This window comes from Hemitrygon akajei, chromosome 4, assembly GCF_048418815.1.
Source record: "Hemitrygon akajei chromosome 4, sHemAka1.3, whole genome shotgun sequence".
NCBI lineage: Eukaryota > Metazoa > Chordata > Chondrichthyes > Myliobatiformes > Dasyatidae > Hemitrygon > Hemitrygon akajei.
Genome location: NC_133127.1, coordinates 127,090,626 through 127,103,274, shown reverse-complemented (window position 1 = coordinate 127,103,274; position 12,649 = coordinate 127,090,626). Strand labels below are relative to the sequence as shown.

Sequence of the window (12,649 nt, the reverse complement as noted above, 5' to 3'; positions counted from 1 at the left end):
TGGTCTCCTAATTCTCTGAGACCACTGTTCCCCCCCATCTGACTCTTCAGGTTCTGACTCTAGTGAGGATACTTCTGGTTTACCTGACAAGGCCTCCCCAAGCCTCTCACTCGTGCCCACCGGCAACTCAGACCCCTCTTCCTGTGACCAACCCCCTCTTCATCCCTTGCAGCATCCTGCTGTAACCCAGGCTATCCACAGATAGTAACCCCCCCCCCCCCCCAATTTCACCTAACTCTGCGAGAGAAGGTCTGGGAGTCTGGTTCCTCAATTAATAGGGAGTTAGCAAAAGGCAGCATATACCATACATCCAGGTCCTCAATCTCCAAATCAGTATCCCTCTCAGGGGTGTGGGCTGGCTTACCCTCCCCTGCTGTTGGTCCTGCAGTCACCCCGCGTTTCTTCAGAGTTCTCTTACTAGGTGTAGGCTCCAAGTTGGGCCCTGGGTCTACCTGCACCTCTCGTCCCAGCAGCAGCAGGTGGTTCCAATGGAGAATCTCCATTCCCCTCCTCTGGTTTCACCCGGAAAACTGATAGGTTTGGCATCTGACTCTCCACCACATAGGGCGCAGCTGCCCAGCAGACAGCCAACTTATGCTTCCCAGGTAGCCACAAATTCCTTATGAGAACTTGGTCTCCTAGCAGGAGTTGGAAGAACCTCACCTTTTGATCATACCTCCTCTTATTTCCTTGATTCTGCTTGGCAGCCACGACCCTGGCTAATTCATAAGTCCTTTTCAGCTCTCTTCTCATATCAGACACATATTTCAGATAAGTCTTCGGTGGTAGGTCGCCCTCTTCAGTCCCAAAACAAAGGTCAATGGGTAACTTCGCCTCGCGCCCAAACATCAGATATTAAGGCTAGTACCAGGTAGATTCATTTCAGGTATGGTTGTAACTGTGGACCAGGTCCAATATGTTGACTCCACCTGCTCTTCTTGCTGATCTCCAAGGACCCAAGCATGTCTAGCAAGGTCCAATTAAACCTCTCAAGCTGGAGATCACCCTGCAGATGATAGGGCGTGGTCCTCAACTTCTCAACTCCAAGCATGCCCCAGTGGCCTAATGGATAAGGCACTGGCTTCCTAAGCCAGGGATTGTGGGTTCGCGTCCCATCTGGGGTGCAAGAGGCCCCGGGTTCAAATCCCAGATGAGCAATTGTAACCCTTAGGTTCAGGTAGTGGTTTAATCTAGGGGAAGATGACTTCCAACCCAGCCAAACTGGAGAAATCTTGTTTGGGTGGATGCTGCAAGATGTGTTCCCCTGTTACAAATCAGAACAAAACAGTACACAATATGCAATTAAACGACTGTTTATAATTCTTAATTTGACTATATGGTTAGTAAAGAAACAAAAAATGGAAAAGGGCTCATTCTCATGAAGCAGTCTAATGTGCACGTTGGAGCTCACAGTTCCATCCATTCGTTCCCCATCGACCTCCGAGCATCACCGACCCTCAAACCCTCACTCCAAGTCCACTCTGTCTGGCAGTCTACCAACTCTCTCCACTCGCGTCTTCTCTCTTCATCTCTCATCGACAGAAGACCACAAATCCCTTCTCTCAACCCCACAAGAAAGAAACAACATGCCTCTCATTGGATGTCACACATTCCAAAGCCCCTGTTATTTCTAGTCATAACCCGAACTCTGCTGCTACAGAGAAACCATTAGATTAGCAGTGAAACATTACAGAGAGGCCATTATATTAGCAGTGAAACCTTACAGCACATTACATACAGACAGTAAAAAAATAATGAAATTCAATGTCACATTCAATGATACAGGCAGGCAGAGATTAAAATCCCAAACCAAGTGGAAGGTCTACTCTACAGGCCAGCACAGATCACTGCCCTCGTGTATACTTTTGAGATGAGGATTAGCTGTTGTAGGCATCATAGATCACTCCATGGATACCACCAACCATTCATCTGCAAACTCCTCCTTGTCCACTGACTGGATCCTTAAACCAATATCATTATCCTGGCCAAGATGCCCAGCATCAAGACTCTAATTATACTCTGGTGGTCCACTGTGCAGGGTACGTAATTTTCACCCCTGACACCAGATTTCTGATACTGAGAGTCAGAGCTCCAAAGAAAAATATTCCTGAATATTTTAAAACCTCTTTCAGAAAAAATGTGATGTTCCCACTGCCATATAGGAATTCCTGATCTGTGTCCAATCTAAATGAAGGAATATTTGGAAGGTCTCTGAGAATACATAATACAAATTCTGTGAAAACAGTCAGAGTGCACTAAACGTTCCTCACTAAACATCTGCCCACACAGCTCCCTACCTCCTTCTCAATCTATAGCAGGATCTTCTGTTCTCACCAGAGCAACATTAACCTCCCCAGAATCCACAGAACTGAAGAAGCAACTCATCCTCTAACAGGGCATTGCCACTGGTTATCATGTTAACTTGCCCAAGAATCTGACGTCTGAGGAGAACATAGAAATCTACAGCACGTTACAAGCCCTTCGGCCCACAATGTTGTGCCACCATGTAACCTACTCCAGACACTGCCTACTGCATAGCCCTCTATTTTTCTATGCTCCATGTACCTAAGAGTCTCTTATTAGACCCTATCGTATTCGCCTCCATCACCGTCACCAGCAGTGCATTCCATGCACCCACCACTCTCTGTGAAAAGAAGGGTTTCCCTATAACGGCTTTCCAGTAAGATGGCGGTGGGCTTGGACACAGTGGCCACTCCAGGTCTAACTGAAGGTGTATTTGTTTATCCTGCATGTCATTTTTATGATTTCCAGTCACTGTTGGATACTAAGAACATCAAGTACTGCAGGACTATCCCATCAGCGATTTTCTCAATAGTGAAGGAGCTGGACTTATTGCATACCATTGTTGTGTTGTCATCTGAACTTGTGCACCATTGTGCCAAGACAGTGTGTGGTGTGAGTGATTGTCGTGAGCATTTTTATTGTGATTGCAAGACAGGTAACACAGAATACTGCAAGTTCCAGTTCACTGGTTCATTGGCAAGACCAACGGTGGGAGTGCTTTGATGCCTCGGTTTTGGCAAGAAGTAGGCCTTTGCCACAGTACTACCTGTTGCAGTTAACCAAGGGTGGAGATGATGGAGGCAGTGTGGGAGAGAGCAGAGGCGCTGGAATCCATACTGTGTTGGGGGCTGCCCCTCACGTGGCTGCTGCCCTCTGGTGTTTGCTCGGTGCTGCACCCCAGTGTTTGCTGAGTGGAAGTACACTGACCAAGGACAATTTGCCATCAATCTAGTTATGTCACTCAGGCATATGGGCTATATATATTTTCCTTTGTGATTGCACAGTATATTTTACTGAACTCATATTTGTATGTGCTATTTGAGCTATGTGCTACGTGCAGTGTTTTGTGTGCTGTCAGTAATGTGTTTTGCATTTTGACCTTGGAGGTAAAATGAGGAAGGTGCAGAACATGTATATTCCAAAAATAAAGAAATATTCAAATAACAAAATAATATAATTGTAGCTGACAAGGGGAGTCAAAGCTATGTAAAAACAAAAGAGAGGGCATACAACAAAGCAAAACTTAGTGGGAAGATAGAGGATTGGGAAGTTTTTAAAAACCTACAGAGAGCAACTATAAGAATCATTAGAAGGGAAAAGATGAAATATGAAAGCAAGCTAGCAAATAATATCAAAATGGATAATAAAAGCTTTTTCATGAATGTAAAAAAACAGAAGACAGATGAGAGTGGATATGGGACTGCTAGAAAATAAGGAAGGAGAAATAATAACAGGGGACAAGGAGATGGCAAATGAACTAATTAAGTATTTTGCATCAGTCTTCACTGTGGAAGACACTACTAACATGACAGATGTTGAAAGGTGTGAAGGAAGAGAAGTGAGTGCAGTTACTATTGCAAGGGAAAAGGTGATCAAAAAGCTGAAAGATCTAATGGTACTTAAGTCACCCAGACCAGATGAACTGCACCCTAGGGTTCTCAAAGAAGTTGTGTTAGAGATTGTGGCAACATCAGCAATGATCTTTCAAAATCATTGGACTCTGGCATGGTGCCAGAGGACTGGAAAATTGCAAATGTCACTCCACTCTTTAAGAAAGGAGGAAGGCAGCAGAAAGGAAATTGTAGACCAGTTAGCCTGACCTCAGTGGTTGAGAAGATGTTAGAGTCTATTGTTAAGGATGAGGTGACAGAATACCTGGTGACACAGGACAAGATATGACAAAGTCAGCATGGTTTCCTTAAGGGAAAATCCTGCCTGATGAACCTATTGAGATTCTTTGAGGAGATTACAAGTAGGATAGATAAGGGGGATGTGGTGGATGTTGTATATTTGGACTTTCAGAAGGCCTTTGACAAGGTGCCACACATGAGGCTGCTTACCAAGTTAAGAGTCCATGGTATTACAGGAAAGTGACGAACATGTTTAGAGCATTGGCTGATTGGAAGGAGGCAGTGAGTGGGAATAAAAGGATACTTATCTGGTTGGCTGCTAGTGACTAGTGGTGTTCTGCAGGGGTTGGTGTTGGGACCACTTCTTTTTATGCTGTATATAAATGATTTAGATGATGAAGTAGTTGTCTTTGTTGCCAAGTTTGCAGATGATACAAAGATTGATGGATGGGCAGTTAGTATTGAAGCAGGTAGGATGCAGAAGGACTTAGACAGTTTAGGAGAATGGGCAAAAAAGTGGCAAATGAAATATAATGTTCAAAGACGCATGGTCAAGTACTTTGGTAGTAGAAATAAATGTGCAGAGTATTTTCTAAATGGAGAGAAAATCCAAAACTCTGAGATGCAAAGGGACTTGGGACTCCTTGTGCAGAAGACTCTAAAAGTTAATTTGCAGGTTGAGTCAGTGGTGAGGAAGGCAAATGCAGTGTTAGCATTCATTTCAAGAGGTCTAGAGTAGGGATATGATGCTGAGGCATTATAAGCCACTGGTGAGGCCTCACCTTGAGTATTGTAAACAGTTTTGGCTTCTCATCTTAGAAGAGATGTGCTGGCATTGGAGACAGTCCAGAGGAGGTTCACAAGGATGATTCCAGGAATGAAAGGGTTATCATACGAGGAACATTTGATAGCTCTGGGTCTCACTTGCTGGAATGTAGAAGGTTAAGGGGGGATCTCATTGAAACCTTTCAAATGTTGAAAGGCCTAGATGGAGTAGATGTGGAAAGGATGTTTCCCATGGTGGGAGAGTCTAGGACAAGAGGACATAGCTTCAGGATAGAGGGGCATCTATTCAAAACAGAGATTTGGAGAAATTTCTTTTGCCAGAGGGTGGTATATTTGTGGAATTTGTTGCCACATGGAGCTGTGGGAGCCAGGTCATATTTAAGACAGAGATTGATAGGTTCTTGATTGGACATGGCATCAAAGGTTATGGGGAGAAGGCTGGGAAATGGGGTTGAGGAGGAGAAATAAAAAGGAACAGCCATGATTAAGTGGCGGAGCAGACTCGATGGGTTAAATGGCCTAATTCTGATCCTATGTCTAATGGTCTAACACTGTTTTCATTCGGCTATATTTATGTATGGTTGAATCATGATTGAACTTGCTCTTGGACTTAGAAACATAGAAAACCTACAGCACAATACAGGCCCTTTGGCCCACAAAGCTGTGCCGAACATGTCCTTACAATAGAAATTACCTAGGGTTACTCATAGGCCTCTATTTTCTGAGCTCCATGTACCTATCCAGGAGTCTCTTAAAAGACCCTATTGTATCTGCCTCCACCACCATCGCTGACAGCCTATTCCACGCACTCACCATTCTCTGACATCTCCTCTGTACCTTCTTCCAAGCACCATAAAACTGTGCCCTCTCGTGCTAACCATTTCAGCCCTGGGAAAAAGCCTCTGACCATCCACATGATCAATGCCTCTCATTATCTTGTACACCTCTATCAGGTTACCTCTCATCCTCCACCTCTCCAAGGAGAAAAGGCCAAGTTCATTCAATCTATTCTCATTAGGCATGCTCCCCAATACAAGCAACATCCCTGTAAATCTCCTCTGCACCCTTTCTATGGTTTCCGCATCCTTCCTGCAGTGAGGCGACCAGAACTGAGCACAGTACTCCAAGTGGGGTCTGACCAGGGTCCTATATAGCTGCAACATTACCTCTCTGCTCCTAAACTCAATCCTACAATTCATGAAGGCCAATGCACTGTATGCCTTTTTAACCACAGAGTCAACCTGCGTAGCAGCTTTGAGTGTCCAATGGACTCAGACCCCAAGATCCCTCTGATCCTCCACACTGCCAAGAGTCTTACCATTAATATTATATTCTGCCATCATATTTGACCTACCAAAATGAACCACTTCACACTTATCTGGGTTGAACTCCATCTGCCACTTCTCAGCCGTTTTGCATCCTTTCAAAGTCCCGCTGTAACCTCTGACAGCCCTCCACACTATCCACAACACCCCTAGACTTGAACAAACTGAAGATTTGAGTGGAAGACAATCACCAAGGGACATATGTAGCATAATTTAAATAACTTAATGTTATAGAAAAAACTTTTAAAAGTAACAACGTTAGCTTTCCAATCACTTATTAAGTTAAAAATCTATAGGAAAATTATTGTTTATAAAAAAGTTTACATAGCTTGAAGATCTGTAAACAATTATCTCTTTCCCAATTTTGTAGTTGGTTCCCAATTGCGCTGGTCTTTGAAGCCCCCTCTTGATGCCACTTAGCCTCATGTGAAAAAAGAATACTGTGGAAAAAAATCTCTCAGCATTTAGTTTAATTTCTTAGTGATGGCATACTCTAGGAGCAACAACACACTCAAGATGCTGGTGGAACACAGCAGGCCAGGCAGCATCTATAGGGAGAAGCGCTGTCGACGTTTCAGGCCGAGTCCCTTCGTCAGGACTAACTGAAAGGGAAGATAGTAAGAGATTTGAAAGTAGTGGGGGGAGGGGAAAATGCAAAATGATAGGAGAAGACCGGAGGGGGTGGGTTGAAGCTAAGAGCTGGAAAGGTGATTGGCGAAAGTGATACAGAGCTGGAGAAGGGAAAGGATCATGGGACGGGAGGCCTCAGGAGAAAGAAAGGGGGGGGGGGAGCACCAGAGGGAGATGGAGAACAGGCAAACAACTAAATATGTCAGGGATGGGGTAAGAAGGGGAGGAGGGGCATTAAGGGAAGTTAGAGAAGTCAATGTTCATGCCATCAGGTCGGAGGCTACCCAGCCGGTATATAAGGTGTTGTTCCTCCAACCTGAGTTTGGATTCATTTTGACAATAGAGGAGGCCATGGATAGACATATCAGAATGGGAATGGGACGTGGAATTAAAATGTGTGGCCCCTGGGAGATCCTGCTTTTTCTGGTGGACCGAGCGTAGTCTGCGTCGGGTCTCACCAATATATAAAAGGCTACACTGGGAGCACCAGACGCAGTATACCACACCAGCCGACTCACAGGTGAAGTGTCGCCTCACCTGGAAGGACTGTCTGGGGCCCTGAATGGTGGTGAGGGAGGAAGTGTAAGGGCAGGTATAGCACTTGTTCTGTTTACAAGGATAAGTGCCAGGAGGGAGATCAGTGGGAAGGGATGGGGGGACGAGTGGACAAGGGAGTCGCATAGGGAGCGATCCCTGTGAAAAGCAGAAAAGGGGGGGGAGGGAAAAATGTGCTTGGTAGTGGGATCCTGTTGGAGGTGGCGGAAGTTACGGAGAATTATACGTTGGACCTGGAGGCTGGTGGGGTGGTAGGTAAGGACAAGGTGAACCCTATCCCGAGTGGGGTGGCGGGTGGATGGGGTGAGGACAGATGTGCGGGAAATGGGAGAGATGCGTTTGAGAGCAGAGTTGATGGTGGACGAAGGGAAGCCCATTTGTTTAAAAAAGGAAGACATCTCCTTCGTCCTGGAATGAAAAGCCTCATCCTGAGAGCAGATACAGCGGAGACGGAGGAATTGTGAGAAGGGGATAGCATTTTTGCAAGAGACAGGGTGGGAAGAGGAATAGTCCAGGTAGCTGTGAGAGTCTGTAGGCTTATAGTAGATATCAGTAGATAGGCCGTCTCCAGAGATGGAGACAGAAAGATCAAGAAAGGGGAGGGAGGTGTCGGAAATGGACCAGGTAAATTTAAGGGCAGGGTGAAAGTTGGAGGCAAAGTTAATGAAGTCGACGAGCTCAGCATGCGTGCAGGAGGCAGCGCCAATGCAGTCGTCGATGTAGCAAAGGAAAAGAGGGGGACGGATACCCGTATAGACTTGGAACATGGACTGTTCCACAAAGCCAACAAAAAGGCAGGCATAACTGGGACCCATGCGGGTGTCCATGTCTACACCCTTGGTTTGGAGGAAGTGGGAGGAGCCAAAGGAGAAATTATTGAGAGTAAGAACTAATTCCGCTAGACGGAGGAGAGTGGTGGTAGAGGGGAATTGGTTAGGTCTGGAATCCAAAAAATACCGAAGAGCTTCGAGACCATCTCGGTGGGGGATGGAGGTATATAGGGACTGGACGTCCATGGTGAAAATAAGATGGTGGGGGCCAGGGAACTTAAAATCATTGAAAAAATTCAAAGCATGAGAAGTGTCACGAACATAGGTGGGAAGAGATTGAACATGGGGGGATAAGACAGTGTCAAGGTATGCAGAAATGAGTTTGGTGGGGCAGGAGCAAGCTGAGACAATGGGTCTACCTGGACAGGCAGGTTTGTGGATCTTGGGTAGGAGGTAGAAACGGGAAGTGCGGGGTGTGGGAACTATGAGGTTGATGGCAGTGGATGGGAGATCCCCAGAGCTGATAAGTTTGGTGATGGTATAGGAGACAATGGCCTGGTGCTCCTTATGTATGTAATTAGTTTTGCTACAACAAGTGTATGGGACATTGGAAAAAAGTTGAATTTCCCCATGGGGATGAATAAAGTATCTATCTATCTATCTATCTATCTATCTATCTTAGTGGGGTCATGATCAAGGGGTAAATAAGAGGAGGTATCAGAGAGTTGTTGCTGTGCCTTGGCCAGGTAGAGGTCAGTACGCCAGACAACAACAGCTCCCCCCTTATCAGCAGGTTTTATAGTGAGGTTGGGATTGGTGCGGAGGGAGCGGAGAGCAGAGCGTTCGGAAGGAGTGAGGTTGGAATTGGAACAGGGTGTGGTGAAATCGAGACAGTTGATGTCCCGTCGGCAATTAGCAATAAAGAGATCCAGAGCAGGCAGAAGACCAGAGCGGGGTGTCCATGAAGAGGAGGAGGGTTGAAGACGGGAGAAGGGGTCATCGGTGGGGGTAGGAGAATCCTTGTCAAAGAGGTAAGCTCGGAGACGGCGGAAGAAGAGTTCAGCGTCATGGCGTACGTGGATCTCGCTGAGGTGTGGGCAAAGTGGGACAAAGGTGAGACCCTTACTGAGGACAGAGCACTCTGCCTCAGAGAGTTGAAGGTCGGAGGGAATGGTGAAGACCCGGCACGGGTGAGAGATGGGATCAGAGGGGGGAGGGAGGCTGGTGGTGTCAGTGGAGAGGGAAGTGTTGGGGTGAGAGGAAGATGGAGCCTCTGACGGCCCAGGAGCTGACGCTGGGATCTGAGGGAGAGGGGATTGCAGAGTGGTGGTGGGGAAGGGGAGACAGGAGTCACAATCGCAGCACATGAAGACCCGGCCTGGAGTTCAAGGCTGGAGTCGCAGTCTGTGGTTGCGCAATCGCTTTGAAGCTGTCCATGGTCATTGGAACCCGCGTTGATGGTGCTGGAGTCCGGATTTTCAATATGCCCTGGTTGCTGGGGCAGCCGAGATCGACGGCTGGGGCCGGAGACGCGATACGAAGACCATGCTCTGGGGTCTGCAGATGGAAGATCTTGTGATCCTTGCAGGACGTGATAAAGTCAAAGAAACGGCGATTGCACGCATGGATCCAACAGAGTATCCATTCCCAATCTGATATGTCTATCCATGGCCTACTCTACTGTCAAGATGAAGCCACACTCAGGTTGGAGGAACACTTTATATACCGGCTGGGTAGCCTCCAACCTGATGGCATGAACACTGACTTCTCTAAGTTCCGTTAATGCCCCTCCTCCCCTTCTTACCCCATCCCTGACATATTTAGTTGTTTGCCTGTTCTCCATCTCCCTCTGGTGTTCCCCCCCACCCACGCTTTTCTTTCTCCTGAGGCCTCCTGTCTCATGATCCTTTCCCTTCTCCAGCTCTGTGTCACTTTCGCCAATCTCCTTTCCAGCTCTTAGCTTCATCCCACCCCCTCCGGTCTTCTCCTATCATTTCGCATTTCCCCCTCCCCCCACTGCTTTCAAATCTCTTACTATCTTTCCTTTCAGTTAGTCCTGACGAAGGGTTTCGGCCCGAAATATTGACAGTGCTTCTTCCTATAGATGCTGCCTGGCCTGCTGTGTTCCACCAGCATTTTGTGTGTGTTGTTGTTTGAATTTCCAGCATCTGCAGATTTCCTCGTGCATACTCTAGGAGACAGTTTTGATTCAAATCATGGTCAAAAGCTATTGGCATTAATTGCAAGTTCTGAGCACAGTATTCAGATTTTTAGTGCTACAACATATTCATGATTACAGTTTCAATCATACACAGGATCTGGTATTTTTGTAATCCTTGAACAACTAAAACAGTTATTCTAGTAAAGTACCACTGCTGCAAAAGATTTTGGATTACTTCCAATAAATCATGTAAAGGAATTCATCAATAAATGAAATTAATCATTTTGGCTTTTAAAAGCAGATTGGAAACATTTGGCTGAACATTTACCTGTGCTGATCAACTGGCAGAAGTTTTCACTAAGATCTTTAACCTCTCACTTCAGCAGTGTGAGACACCACCTGCTTCAAGCAGGCTTCAATACCGAAGAATAACTGACTTAATGCTGTTGTCCAGTAGTACTTACATCCACAGTGATGAAGTGTTTTGAGAGGTTGGTGATGAAACCCTTGCCTGAGAAGTGACTTTGATCCAATCTGCTTCCCAACACAACTGGTCCACATTAGCCACTTCACTGGCTCTTTACTCAACACCGGAACATCTGGCCAGCAACGTTGGACAACCTACACCAGGGATGCGTGAAAAGAACTACTTTTTAAGCAGGGTGGCGAACAAGATTTCGAAGGCAGAGTTTCTCGACAGATTTTCTGAGTTGAGGAGCGATCAATCAGCAGGCAGTTCTGTGTAAAAAGAGATGCCTTTCAGTCAGGCCTGTGTTCAAGATCTAAGAAGCAGAGCTTCGAACTAATTTTCTCTGAGTTAGACGACCCACACCAGGGGTGCGTGAAAAGAGCAACTTTTTAATCAGGGCGATGATCAAGATTTTGAAGGCCGAGTTTCTTGGCAGATTTTCTGAGTTGAGTAGCAACCAATCAGCAAGAGGGATTCATTGGAAGGGGCCAATAAGATTAACTCAAGTGCAAGCATAGCAGCCATTCTCTGAGGGGCCATTCCTTTGAGTGTGCCAGTCTTTAGAGTGGCTTAGGCAACATCAGGCTTGGGTGAGGTAGATTGTCTCTCTCTCTGCCCTGCTTTGTTCATTTACCATCTGTTATCCATAGTAGAGTGAGAATGGCTCCAGGGGCAGTGTTTTTTTTTTACTGTGGGTGGGATGTGGGAAGTCTGCGAGACTTCCAGTTCCCCAAATAAATACATCTGCACCAGGTGTACTGAGAAGCATCTCCTGAGAGAACATATTAAGGCACTGGAGCTGCAGTTCGATGACCTTCGATTCAAACGTGAGAATGAGGAGGTGATAGACAGGAGCTCAGGGAGGTAATCATCCTGAAGTTGCAGGAGACAGTTAACTGGGTGACTGGCAGGAGAAGGAAGGGAAATGCACAGCCAATGCAGAGTACACCTGTGGCCGTTCCCCTCCATAATAAGTATACTGTATAACTTTAGATACTATTGAGGGGGATGGCCTACCAGGAGGAGCCACAGTGACTGGGTCTCCGGCACTATGTCTGGTGCTGTGGCTCAAAGAGCAGAGAGGTGAAGAGGACTGCACAAAAAAAACACCCAGTGAGCAACAGTTCTGTGAGCAAAAGAAGCCTTGTTAATGAGAGAGGACAGAGGAAAGCTGTAATGTAGCTTTGATGCCAATTAATTTAACGAGTCATGCAGATATCCCAAGGGGAAAAATTGCTGCAATGTCTATTGCTGTTAATAAACTCTTCTTGGGGTTCCAGCTGGGTACAGGTATCGGTTTTTTCCCAACATTTTATGACAAACTCAGCAATCTTCATCAGGGATGATGCCACAACAACAACCTCTTAGTCAACGTCAGCAAGAACAAGGAGGTGATTATTCACTTTGAGGAAGTGACGGAAGCCAGTCCTCATTAGAAGATCAAAGATGGAGGGAGTCAGCAACTTTAACTTCCTCATTGTTACTTCAGAGGACCTGGCCTGGGTGCAGCACATACGTGCAACTATATGGCAGCACCACTACTTCCTTAGGAGTTTTCAAAGATCCAGCATGATATCTAAAACTTTGAAAAACTTCTACAGATGTGTGGTTGAGAGGCTATTGACTGGCAGCATCACAGCCGGGTATGGAAACAGCAATGGCCTTGAATGAAAAATCCTAGAAAAAAGTAGTGGAAACAGCCCAGTCCGTCAGATAAAGCCCTTCCCACCACTGAGCACATCTACACAGAGTGTTGTCGCAGGAATGCTGCATCCATCATCAGAGACCCCCACCACTCA

The 12,649-nt window shown here is 46.2% G+C and overlaps 1 non-coding gene across 1 annotated transcript; it reads left to right on the top strand.

Annotated features, from left to right (window-relative positions):
- The first annotated feature begins 1,051 nt into the window (after positions 1 to 1,051).
- Positions 1,052 to 1,124, top strand: trnar-ccu (transfer RNA arginine (anticodon CCU)). The gene has a single exon. It is a non-coding gene; the product is annotated as a tRNA-Arg (tRNA).
- The last annotated feature ends 11,525 nt before the right edge of the window (positions 1,125 to 12,649 follow it).